Source organism: Geotrypetes seraphini, chromosome 2 (assembly GCF_902459505.1).
Source record: "Geotrypetes seraphini chromosome 2, aGeoSer1.1, whole genome shotgun sequence".
In the NCBI taxonomy this organism is placed as follows: domain Eukaryota; kingdom Metazoa; phylum Chordata; class Amphibia; order Gymnophiona; family Dermophiidae; genus Geotrypetes; species Geotrypetes seraphini.
The window spans coordinates 286,672,026-286,684,896 of NC_047085.1; positions in this window are offsets into that span (position 1 = coordinate 286,672,026).

The window sequence follows — 12,871 nt, forward strand, 5'->3', positions numbered from 1 at the left end:
GAGAATGCCTGCATACCTCTTCTAGACTGACCATCAGCCCTGTCAGTTTCCCATCTTCGTTTCCTGTGTATAGCCTGTCGGCTGCAATGAGCTATTCAATGGTTTCATGGCAAAGAACATACAATGTCTCCAGTGCATTCAAAATGCAGAGATCAGTCTTCTAAAAGACCTCCATGCCCACAACCCTGTCTCCCAAGTTCTAGCATTGGCTGTCTGTAGCCAAAAATTGTGTCTTCAAGGTCCTGATACTAGCATTCAAATCCTTGCATGAAATGGCGCCAGGCTACATGATGGCTAAGCTTCCTCCGTACATGCTGAACCGGACCCTCCCCCCTAGGGTTGCGGGAATCTCATGGGGACGCCCCCTAGGGTCGCGGGAATCCCGTAGGGACGCCTCCGAGGGTCACGGGGTTCCTGCGGGGCTGGATGTACTAAGTCGCGCGGCTTTTCTCCCTACCTGCTCTGCTTGCAGCACAGAGCCGAACAAAGCCCTCCCTCCCTCCGACGTCAGCGCTGACGTCGGGAAGACTTCCGTTCGGCTCTGTGCTGCAGGCAGGGTAGGTAAGGAGGAGTAGCCTCGCGGCTCGGGTGGCTACCAAGGGAGGGGGGCGGTCTGCTCCGTCCCGGGTGCAGCACAGCCGGCCAGGTCCCCTTACTTTTATGGCACTTCCCCGACCGACCGACAACAGCCCTGGTCCGACAAACCTCCCTGCCCTTAACCGCAAATCTAAATTACCTTCTTACAGCAGCTGGGGTCGGGGAAGTGCCACAAAAGTAAGGGGACCTGGCCGGCTGTACTGCACCCGGGGCGAGAGAGAAGGAGGGGGGGGGAAGGACACTGAAAGCATTTGTGGAAGACAGAAGGGGGAGAAAGAGGCTGACAGGACATGGGGAAGATGGGGGAGAAGGACGCTGAAAGCACATGGGGAAGACAAAGGGGTGGAGAAAGATGCTGAAAGGACATGGGGAAGATGGGGGGGGGTGAAGAAGGACGCTGAAAGGCCATGGGGAAGACGGGGGGGTGGAGAAGGACGCTGAAAGGCCATGGGGAAAACAGAGAGGGAGAAGGATGCTGAAAGGACATGGGGAAGACAGAGGGGGGAGAAGGACACTGAAAGGACATGGGGAAGACAGAGGGGGGAGAAGGACACTGAAAGGACATGGGGAAGACAGAGGGGGGAGAAAGACGCTGACAGGACATGGGGAAGATGGGGGGGGGAGAAGGACGCTGAAAGGAAATGGGGAAGAGAGAGTGGGGAGAAGACGCTGGCAGGGAAGAAGACAGAGATGCCAGACTATGGGGGAGCGGAGGGAAGAAGATGGGTGCCAGACCAATTTGGAAGGGGGGAGAAAGGGAGAGGCACAGTAACAGAGCAAATGGAAGACGCAGAAGGAAGAGAGACAGTGGATGGAAGGAACTGAATGAGAGCATGAGGAAAGCAGAAACCAGGCAACAAAGGTAGGAAAAGAATTCTATTTCTTTTTTTTTTTTTTGCTTCAGGATAAAGTAGTATATTAGTTGTGTTGATAAAAATTTATAAACAAAAGAGGCTCTGGTAGAAACCCATTTACAAAGTATGTATTCTTCCCAATTAATATTTCCAAATTAATAAAGTCTTTTTGCTTATTTGTAAATGGGTTTCTACCAGAGCCTTTAATTCAGTAGCATAATTAAATGAAATAACTATTTCTGAAGTTTATAGGGACGGGCGAGGACGGAGGGGATTCCTCACGGGGATGGGCGGGGATGGGCGGGGATTCCTCACGGGGACGGGTGGGGACGGAGGGATTTCTCACGGGGACGGGTGGGGATGGGTGGGATTCCTCACGGGGACGGGTGGGGACGGGTGAAACTTTGGCGGGGACGGGTGGGATTTCTGTCCCCGCGCAACTCTCTAGTAGAGAAAGAGAGATTGTTCAACGAGAGAACGAGAAGGCACTCACTACAGTTAAAAGGGGATAGATTCTGTATAAATGTAAGGAAGTTCTTCTTTACCCAGAGAGTGGTAGAAATCTGGAACGCTCTTCTGGAGGCTGTTATAGGGGATTCAATACAAGGTTAGACAAGTTCCTGCTGAACCAGAACGTATGCAGGTAAGGCTAGACTCAAATAGGGCACTAGTTGTTGACCTAAGGGCCGCTGTGCGAATGGACTGCTGGGCGCGATGGACCACTGGTCTGACCCAGCAGCAGCAAATCTTATGTTCTTATTTTCTTATGCTGAACACAGATAATAACCCCTATGTAAACAAAGGACCACAAACTAAAAGTACTAATATACAGAAATGAAACCCTAAGAAGCCAGACTCTACATGCATTATAACACCTGAGAAATAGAAAGAAATTCATTTCTTTCTGAACAGATACAATTGGGTGCCATCCGCGAAGGAGTGAATCTGTATTTAATATTTGTGGACTATGTCTAAGACAGGTCTAATGAAGAGATTGAATAATAGGGGGGATAGCAGAGCTCCCTGTGGAACATCATATTTGATTGGTTTCGGTTTTGATAGCATGTTGCTGAGCAGAACGCTTTGGGATCTGTTATTCAGGAAAGAAGTGAACTATTGTATTCCAATTTCAGAGAGCCGTTCAATGAGGCAAGGATGGTCAATAGTGTTGAACACCATGCTGAGATCCAGCAGCACCAGAAGGACATCATTACCCTTATTCATGAGTTTCCAGCAATCATCGATGATGTATAGAAGGACGGTTTCAGTACTGTGGAATTTGCTGAATCCACATTGAAAGGTGGATAGGCTCCTTGTTTGTCAATGAAGGACTGCAGTCTGTTTAATACTGTTTTTCCCAGGATCTTGGAGACAAAGGGTAGGTTAGAGACAGGTCTAAAGTTGTTAGGCACGTTAGGGTTGAGCGTCGTTTTTTTTCAGGATCGGTCTGATGATCGCTGACTTCCAGTTTGCAGGCACTAGGCCTGTTTGTAGAGCGGTGTTGTTGAGAGGAAGGATGGAGTTACAAAGGTTTCTTTCACCACCACCAGGAAGTGAGGTGAGCAAGGATCTGGATTGAAGCCGGAAGGGTGAATAGCATCTGATATCCTAGCAATGTTGTTGTGGGAGATAGTTTCAAAGTGAGTTATGTTGTCTGTTATATATGTTCCCTGATATTTTGCATGTGCAAGTGATATAAAAGTTTTAAATAATTACCCTACTAATGCATTGTGACAAATATTTGAAAAATTTATTCTAAGAGTTGTAAAGGACAAATTCTAGCTTTCTCTTATTTTTTTTAATTTAATTTAATATAATTTTGTTTTTTTATATTCAATCTAACGCCTCCCAGTTCAAGGCTGATTATATATATTATCTAGTAACACAATAGTATCATTAGCAGAACATCAAATCCATATCCCATCGACAGTTATTTACATCCATTATTATTCCATCCTTCTTAAAACATCAAGGTATTATATTTAAACAATGTCCTTTTACTAAATTGTGGTAAGCGCTAGTGTGCACTTATCTCACATTAAAAAAGCTTACCTTGAGATGTACATTGGCATCCCCTGGTATATTTGCCAATTTGCGCCATGTGCTAAAAAATATTTTCTATTTTCTGGGGGCATGTTTGGGAGTGGACAGTAGATATGGCAGCAATAATCAGCACCTGAGGCATTGCCACATGCTAATTAATTTGTGCAAGGGCCCTTATCACGTGGTGGTGGTAGGGGCTCACCATTTTACAGCCATGGCAAAAGTGGACTTGGTGCAGGGGAAAGACCCTTATAAAGGGCATGCTAAGGTCACTTTTGCCACAGCTCTAGTAAAAGGGCCATAAAGTATTTAGTATTTTTTTTTCTGGGTGTCCTTTTAGTTCTCAAGTCTTCTCAAACATCTGTAGTTATTTATTTATTTTTTCTTTTTGTTATCCAGCTCATCAGATTTACTTGTTCTTTGATATCTTTTCTTGTAAAACCCACAAAACACAACTACCAGGCTTTTAGCTCCACGCAATCTGTTGCCCTGGCAACAGCACAAGCAGTTCCATTTTCCCTGAGAGCAGTGAATTAGAGCAAGAAATTAGCAAGAGATGAAAGAAAAAATCATGTTCTTTAAAAAGTGTAGCTCTGCTTCTGCACATTATATTCACAAGCACTAGTGCACTTTCTGTGATATGATCTTGTAGCTTGCCATCTTAAACATTACAGTAGTTTTGTAGGGTTGTCTCTGGAGGTATACACTAGCATACCTGTATGCTGCACTCACTGGGCTAAGATTTGTTGGTAATTCCAAAGATAAGGGAAGCAAAGCTGAATTGGGCTAGGGGAAGTATGTTCTCTGTGATTGTGTGGAACTTTTGCTAGTTGATATAAGAGGGTGAACTTTTCCACTAGGAAATTAGGTAAAACTTGATTTTTTGAGCAAACATGTGACAGAAGAACTTAATGAATAAGTGCTAGGAGATGGTCTTGGAGGAGGAGAAAAGTGGAAATGGAGGAGGAGTCTTGTTTCTGGATTTTTATATATGTTGGGGATGTGTACAATTAAACTTGTATATATGTATGGGATCCATTTTTATATTGGATTGAAGGGAGGAGGGTTCACTTGGGTTGTTTAATAGAGTCAAAATATTAATTAAATAAATAGACTTAAATAAATAGAGCCCAATATTCAAAGGATTTCTGCTTCTAACTTGAGTGTTATGTTCCTTAATTGGCCTTTTTAAAATATTTTTTTATCTGACACCTCTTGGTAGCCACCATTACTGGTCTCAGGGAGGGTGGGGGGGAGGCTGTTTTGCTTCGACAGAGCAGTTTTGGGGGGGTACGGAAGGGTTGCCTTATGCTGGAACTGATGTGCCTTGTTGACTATTGTTTGTTCTGGATTCTGTTGTTTGTATTTCATGTTTTCTATTTTTCAACCAGCAGTGTATTGTAGCTGTACTAACCAATTAGTGAACATGCCCACTCTCTACTCCCTGACAAGCCCTCTGCACCCAAAAATAAATTTTATTATTAGCACATGGGTAGTGTATGCACATGGCAAAATTATCACAGGACACCTCAATGCACCTCATGATATGCCATCTGTGATTAGCATACATTAGTGCTTTTGAAGCTTTGTAAAAGGTCTCCCCTCCCCCAATTTGTTAGCATGCCTTAAAAATTTTATAGAATTTTATAGAATCATGCACAGTGCCTCTTAAGCACTACTATGTGTCCTAACGTTTAGGTACACCCATATAGGCCAGGGGTTTCTTGGCCTACATGCTTGCACTTAAGTTGTACGCACAACAGCGCATAAGTCAAAAACTTGCACATAACTTAAAAGAACACTCATGATCTGCTCCTAACCATACTCCCTTTTCAACAGTGTGCTCTTGAAGTAATGCATAATTTTTATGGAATCATGCCTATTAATGCAATCAATTTTAATTAATGTCAATTATAAGGGGTAAATTACCAATTATTAGCACCAAATAGGCCAATTTATCAATTAAATTGTGCACGTACATTGGCTACACACACTTATGTATGTGCACAACTTTAGGCACTCATAATTTGGGCCTTAATATATAAATTAGGGCAAAATTACTGTTTGTGCACAGCAATAATACTGTTTCCATAATGGTAGAACACTTAGGGGGGTAATTCTATTATTGGACACCCCTCTGTATTCTTTCACAGAGACTTTCCCATTTGTATAAAGCAGTGTCTCTCAAATGTTTTTAGCTCTGGCACACTAAACAGAGAAAATGTTTTTCATGGCACATTATAATTGAAATTATAAAATTGCAAAAAACAACAAAAAATTAAGTTTGAGAGTTATTTAGAAACATAAAACATGATGGCAGATAAAAGCCAAATGGCCCATCTAGTCTGCCTTCCTCCTGGCCCTTGGCCTGCTCATCCTTCTGGGCCTGGGACTGCTGGTCCATGGCCTCCTGACCTTCTCCTCTTGGCCCTCCTCCTCAGCCTGCTGACATTGGCCTGTGACATTATCTCTTTCTCTCTCCAAGAGATCCCATGTGCCTATTCCAGGCCCTTTTGAATTCAAACATAGTCTCTGTCTCCACCACCTCTTCTGTGAGACTGTTCCATGCATCTACCACCCTTTCTGTAAAAAAGTATTTCCTTAGATTACTCCGGAGCCTATCACCTCTTAACTTCATCCAATGCCCTCTCATTGCAGAGTTTCCTTTCAAATTAAAGAGACTCGACTCATGCGCATATACATTACGTAGGTATTTAAACATCTCTATGATATCTCCCCTCTCCTGCCTTTCCTCCAAAGTACAGTAAAACCTTGGATTGCAATTAACTTGGTTTGCAAGTGTTTTGCAAGACAAGCAAAACATTTTATTAAATTTTAACTTGCTATACAAGCAATGTCTTGCAATACAAGTACATACAGTATTCACACATCACAACTGAGCCAATGGTTCTTCTCTCTCTGATACTGCAAGAGTGTAGTGACTGTTCAAAACAAGTAAAGTCTTTCAATATGAGTACATACAGTACGAGTCGAGCTCTAATGAGAGATGACCCGGTATATAAACCGAAGACAAGATTCTTCTCTCTCTGATGCTGCAGGAGTGTAGTGACTGATATAAATGAGCAAGGTCTTGCAATACAAGTACATATACTATTTTGTATTAAAGTTTTTGGGTTGTAGAATGAATCGTCTGAGTTACCACTATTTTCTATGGGGAAATTTGCTTTGGTATACGATTGCTTTGGATTACAAGCATGCTTCTGGAAAAATTATGCTCGCAAACCAATGTTTTACTGTATACAGATTGAGATCTTTAAGTCTGTCCCCATATGCCTTATGATGATGACCACATACCATTTTAGTAGCCTTCCTCTGGACCGACTCCATACTTTTCATATCTTTTTGAAGGTGCGGCCTCCAGAATTGTATACAATATTCTATACAGGGGCATCAATACCTCCTTTTCCTACTAACCATACCTCTCCCTATGCAATCTAGCATCCTTCTAGCTTTTGCCATCACCTTTTCAACCTGTTTGGCCACCTTAAGATCAGCACATACAATCACACCCAAGTCCCACTCTTCTGTCATGCACATAAGCTCTTCACTTCCTAATCTGTACTATTCCCTCAGGTTTTTGCAGCCCAAATGCATGACCTTGCATTTCTTAGCATTAAATGTTAGCTGCCAAATTTCAGACCATTCTTCAAGCTTCGCCAGGTCTTTCTTCATGCTATTCACACCATCCAGCGTGTCTACTCTATTGCAGATTTTGATATCATCTGCAAAGAGGCAAATCTTACCCGACAACCCTTCAGCAATATCATTTATAAAAATGTTAAAAAGAACAGGCCCAAGAACAGAAACTTGAGGCACACCACTGGTAACATCACTTTCCTCAGAGCGATCTTAATTGATCACTACCCTCTGTTGCCTTCCACTCAACCAGTTCTTGACCCAGCCCATCACTTTGGGACCCATCCCGAGGGGAATCAGTTTATTTATTAGACGTCTGTGTGAAATTCACCACATCTAGCACACATCCTCTATCCAATTCTCTGGTCACCCAGTCAAAGAAATTGATCAGATTTGTCTGACAAGACCTACCTCTAATGAATCCATGTTGCCTCCAGTCCTGTAATCACAAGATTCCAGAAACTTGACCATTCTCTGTTTCCATTAATTTGCTTACCACAGAAGTCAGACTTACCAGCCTGTAATTTCCTACTTCTTCCTTACTTCCACTTTTGTCGAGAAAGGCCATATCCGCCCTTCGCCAGTCCTCCGGTACCACACCTGACTCTAGAGACTCGTTGAAAAGGTCAGTCAGCGGAGCTACCAGACATTCCCTAAGTTCCTTCAGCACCCTAGGATGTACACCATCCGGCCCCATTGCTTTGCCTACCTTTATTTTAGCTAGCTCCTCATGAACACAACCCTCTGAAAATTGATCAGGGTTTATTACTCCTCCATCCCTATTCATGTTTATCTTCTGCGGTCCCGGTCCCGGCGCTTCAGCCGTGAACACAGAACAGAAATATCTGTTAAGCTATTTGGCCTTTTCTTTATCAACTTCTACATATTACTCCCCTTCACCTTTGAGTCTCACAATGCCACTTTATTTAAGCTATATATGGGTATTTGTAATAACGGTGAAACTAAAGTTGATAGAATAGAATTGCTAATCAATGTGATGGATGCGATTGTTTTTGAGTGTAAATTAACTCAAAATGTGGCTCGATAGTCGACAAGCAAACACACATTTCATCATCCACCTTTTGCAGTATTTTTTCAATTTAACTTTTGTCAGAGATGAAAATCTAATTCCTTTTATGAAACTGTGATAGCAGTTTCTAGCGTGGGGATCCGTGCTGAATGGTCCGCACTGCTCCTGATGCTCATTGAGTTCCTATAAGTGTCGGGAGCAGCACAGGCCATTCAGCATGGCTCCCCATACTAGAAATTGCTATCGCAGTTTCGTAAAAGGGGGTAATTTTGAAAAGATAGGAAGATCCAAATGGTAACAAATCCTTGATTGCTTTATTGCTCAAGTTAAGAAAGCTAAAATTATTTGATGTTAGTTTTCAAGGACGAATCACATCAAAGAATGATGCTCATCTGGGCGGTAGTAGCCTTACACACACAGACGCTCATAACATTGAGACTCTTGTGTACGTGAGGTACATGTCATCTATTCTAGTGTATTATGAAAGGAATTTAAAAAAATAAAGTACAATTCTGGAATCTTTTGTGGCATACCCAGTATCTCTTCGGGGCACACCACTGTGCTGTGGCACACAGTTTGAGAGACACTCACCTTGTATATCAGTTGTTTTTCCTTCATGTGGCATTGCCTGTTCTCTCATTTGAGTCAGTTCTTCCTCTGGGACAGCTTCTCTGTGTCTCATTGACCCTCTGGAAATTTCATCAGCTAGTTACATTTTTCTTAAAACAGTATTATCTGCTTTTTTCCTTTTCACTTTCCCCTCTGGCGTATTCTTTGCCTGACTGCTTAGTATCACTAGTCTGCTTTTGAATTTGTGGTATTCCTGTTCTATCTCCTGACATATCTATATCTATATCTATATCAATATCTATATCTAAAGATAGATAGATATAAAGAGAGAGATGAAAATACAGATCATTTAATTTAAATTCTATGCATTCCTACTGTGGACCTATTATAGTACTATTAAAATAATTTGCCTGTTATATTTAGAATAATTGTGCATTAGGACCCAATGTTTTTACAGTTTCACAATGAATAAAAGACTCCATCTTTACATTTCAAATAGTCACAAAATATACATTTAAGACCTAATGACATCTTTGAACATAGTCCCTAAATGTAAAATGATGCTGACGGGAGCAGAATTTTGAGGAAATATGCAAACAGTCATGAAAATTGTTTCTGGAAGAGACTGGGTCAAAAGTGCATTTCTTTTAATTGTTGGACTTTTCTAAATGTTCTCAAAAATGCCTGTATCTTTTCATGTCTCTCAAGAATCTTCAGATAAAAAGAAAGGTTTTATCTTTGCATGTCTATGAGTATAAGCAGTGAAAAAACTCTTGAGACTTAAACCTACAGGCAATTCAAATAAACTAAATCCAATCAAGGTAATATCAATACCAGAATTAGAAGAAAACCCAGAGAGAATATCAATAACAACATTAAAACAGCAGGTTTCAGCTGGAATCAATAGGCAGTATAAACAGAAAAAAAATTAAGTCACAAAGTGATAGTAGATAAAAGCTTCCAACTCATTAAAATTCTGTTTGTCTTTGTTCCTTTTTATCAATGTACCTATATGTCTATACAAGTGTATCAAAGATCATATTACAAAAGAATTCTAAAATAGTCTAATTAATTTCTAGTGTCATTTAGCATATTTCTTCCAAGCTATAAGTAGGCAGAAATGGCCAGATTCTGTATAGGATGCCTGTTCTCAGCAGCTGCCAAAAAGCTTTTGAGAATTACACATGGGCGTCCTATATAAAATCCTGGCTGTCCTGATGGACAGGCGCCTAATTACCCCAATTCTCTAACTGGCATCCAAGTCAAAGGCGCCGGTTAGAGAACTTCATTGCCACTGAGCTGATTGTGGCAAGGGAATCTCTCTTTCTATGATCAGTTTAAGTTTCATGTTTATTCAAAATTTGTTAGCCTGCTTATCAATTTTCTAAGCAGAGTACAGAAATTTAAGATCTGGGTTATACATTTTAGACAACAAAGACAGACGTATTTGGCACATAAAGAAATAGGGGGGAGAACTACATCAATGGATAGGACAGAAAGACTTATAAGGTTAGTACGTTGGGGAGAGGGGTCCCATCTGTGAGAAGATCTGAAATAAAAGAGTTATAAATCAAAAGTGTCTTTGAATAGGAAAGTCTTTACATTGGATTTAAAGTGTTGCAATGATGATTCTTCTTGTAAGTGAATTGGCATAGAGTTCCACAGCAGAAGGGATGACCACTTCCTCCTGCCAGAACCCCCAACCTCCCCCCCCCCACCCCCAAACGTCTATGGCAGAAGGAGTACTGAATTCCTTCTGCTCCTACTCCAAAGATCACTGGTAGGAGGGATGCCCAGTCCCTCCTGCTGGAACCCCCCTGAAGAAATGCCCCCACCTTGAAACACTCCCCCCACCAAGCTCACACGGACCCCACCAGTACCTATTTTCATAGGCTGGCTAGTTGGATGCTTACTCTCTCTGGCCAGCAGGCCTGCCTTCACAGAATGGCGGGACTTCCCCTTCTCGGTGCATCCTGGGATGCACCAGAGAGGGACCTAAGTCCATGATTGGTGGGTGGTATAGGGAACCATAGAGAGGGGAAGCCAGGCCTATATCCCACTCTATCCACTACATTTATGTTAGAAAGTTTGAGCCCAACAAAACCCTACTATATTGCCATTTAAGTGGTACCTGAGGAATAAGGGCTAATGGGGGTGGTAGACAAGTGTGTATAGTGGGTTTGGGGGGAGTTTTGCATGACTCACCATACATTATAAGGCATTATTTATGTGACGTTCACTGCAGTAGCCTCTTAGGTGCCCTATTGATCTGTTGTCATGTCTGTATGGCCGGACCATTACAATGCTGGTCCCTCCCACATCTAAATGGCCTAAGCTTAGATGTTTTGAACTTGGAATATTTTTTGATCGAAAATGCCTTAAAAAGTTAGACGTCTTGTGGTTGGACGGACCGGTCAATACATCTTCGTAGCTGATTATCAAGATGTTTGGACGTCTAGCAGTTCATGTTTGTATTGCTTAATTGAAAGTGGTATCTGCTTGCATGTGATGTCATGTGCTGTCATAGTACTCACAGCTCACTTTATTCTTGGAAAGAATTGTACAGTATATCTCCTGACAATTGTTATCTTGATGTACCATTTTGCTAATGTTAATAATCTATTTTTAACATGACCTTGTCATATTTGGATTAATAAATATTCTTAACATGTTCCTTCTGTCACATGTCCTTCCTTGTTACATGTATCTGGGTAACAACTCTGTGTACATTTTCCAAGGCCCAACACATGATTCTGCTGATTGCATGATCATGGTCCCTGATGGCTACTATTCTTCCTCTTTGGCCACTATGTTGTTTCAGTGACCTGTTCTGTAGTCTCAGGTCCAGATCACTGAAACAACATGAGTTGATAAAAATGGATATAGGAGTGCTTCTCCCTGTCAAGAATTTTTATCTTACTCTTTTCATTGTGAAGTATATAATAATAATAATGCTTCCATGTTTTGGGGAAATGCAAATATAAACATGCTAGACTACTTGTTAACGAAAGAGTAGTATAAGAATAGACATAGAAAAAAATAGCTTCTTAAAGCTTAACTGATATCAAATGAATCTAAGTGGAGTAATACAGGTCTGCCCAATTAAAGCAACATGTTTAACAATGTCTAACCTGTTCAAAGAAGAATTTCCTTTCTGACCCTTAAATGGTTTATTTCTCTTAGCCTTTCACTATTCAGTGAGAATTTTCTCAAAGTGTCGGTAATTTATCAGTCTTCAGTAAATTCCATACCATGAGGATCCAAATAGTCTTTATTATTTCTGGGAGATTTCATATTTGCTGAAAGCCTACAGTACTATGTAACACTATTTCATAACTCATAGAAACATAGAAACATAGAAAAAGACGGCAGAAAAGGGCTATAGCCCACCAAGTCTGCCCACTCCAAATACCCGCCCTCTGATTTCACTCCCCTAGGAATCCCCTGTGAATATCCCACCTTCTCTTAAAGTCCGACACGCTGTTGGCCTCAATCACCTGCAGTGGGAGTTTGTTCCAATGATCCACCACTCTTTCAGTGAAGAAGTATTTTCTGGAGTCGCTATGGAACTTCCCTCCCCTGATTTTTAGCGGATGCCCCCTGGTGTTCGAGGGTCCCATGAGGTAGAAGATATCTTCTTCCGACTCGATACGGCCCGTGATGTACTTAAACGTTTCAATCATATCACCCCTCTCTCTTCGTTCCTCAAGTGAGTACAGCCTCAGTTTATTCGGTCTTTCTTCATACGTGAGATCTTTGAGCCCCCAGACCATCTTTGTGGCCATTCGCTGAACCGACTCGATTCTCTGCACATCCTTCCGGTAGTGAGGTCTCCAGAATTGAACGCAGTACTCCAAGTGAGGCCTCACCATGGTCCTGTACAGCGGCATCATAACTTCAGGTCTCCTGCTGACAAAACCTCTACGAATACAACCCATCATTTGCCTTGCCTTGGAGGTAGCTTTCTCCACTTGATTTGCAACCTTCATGTTATCACTAATGATCACCCCTAGATCTCGTTCCGTCGTGGTCCTGGCCAAGGTCTCACCATTTAGTATGTAAGTTCTGTGCGGGTTTTTCTTTCCCAGGTGCATTACCTTACACTTTTTAGCATTGAAGC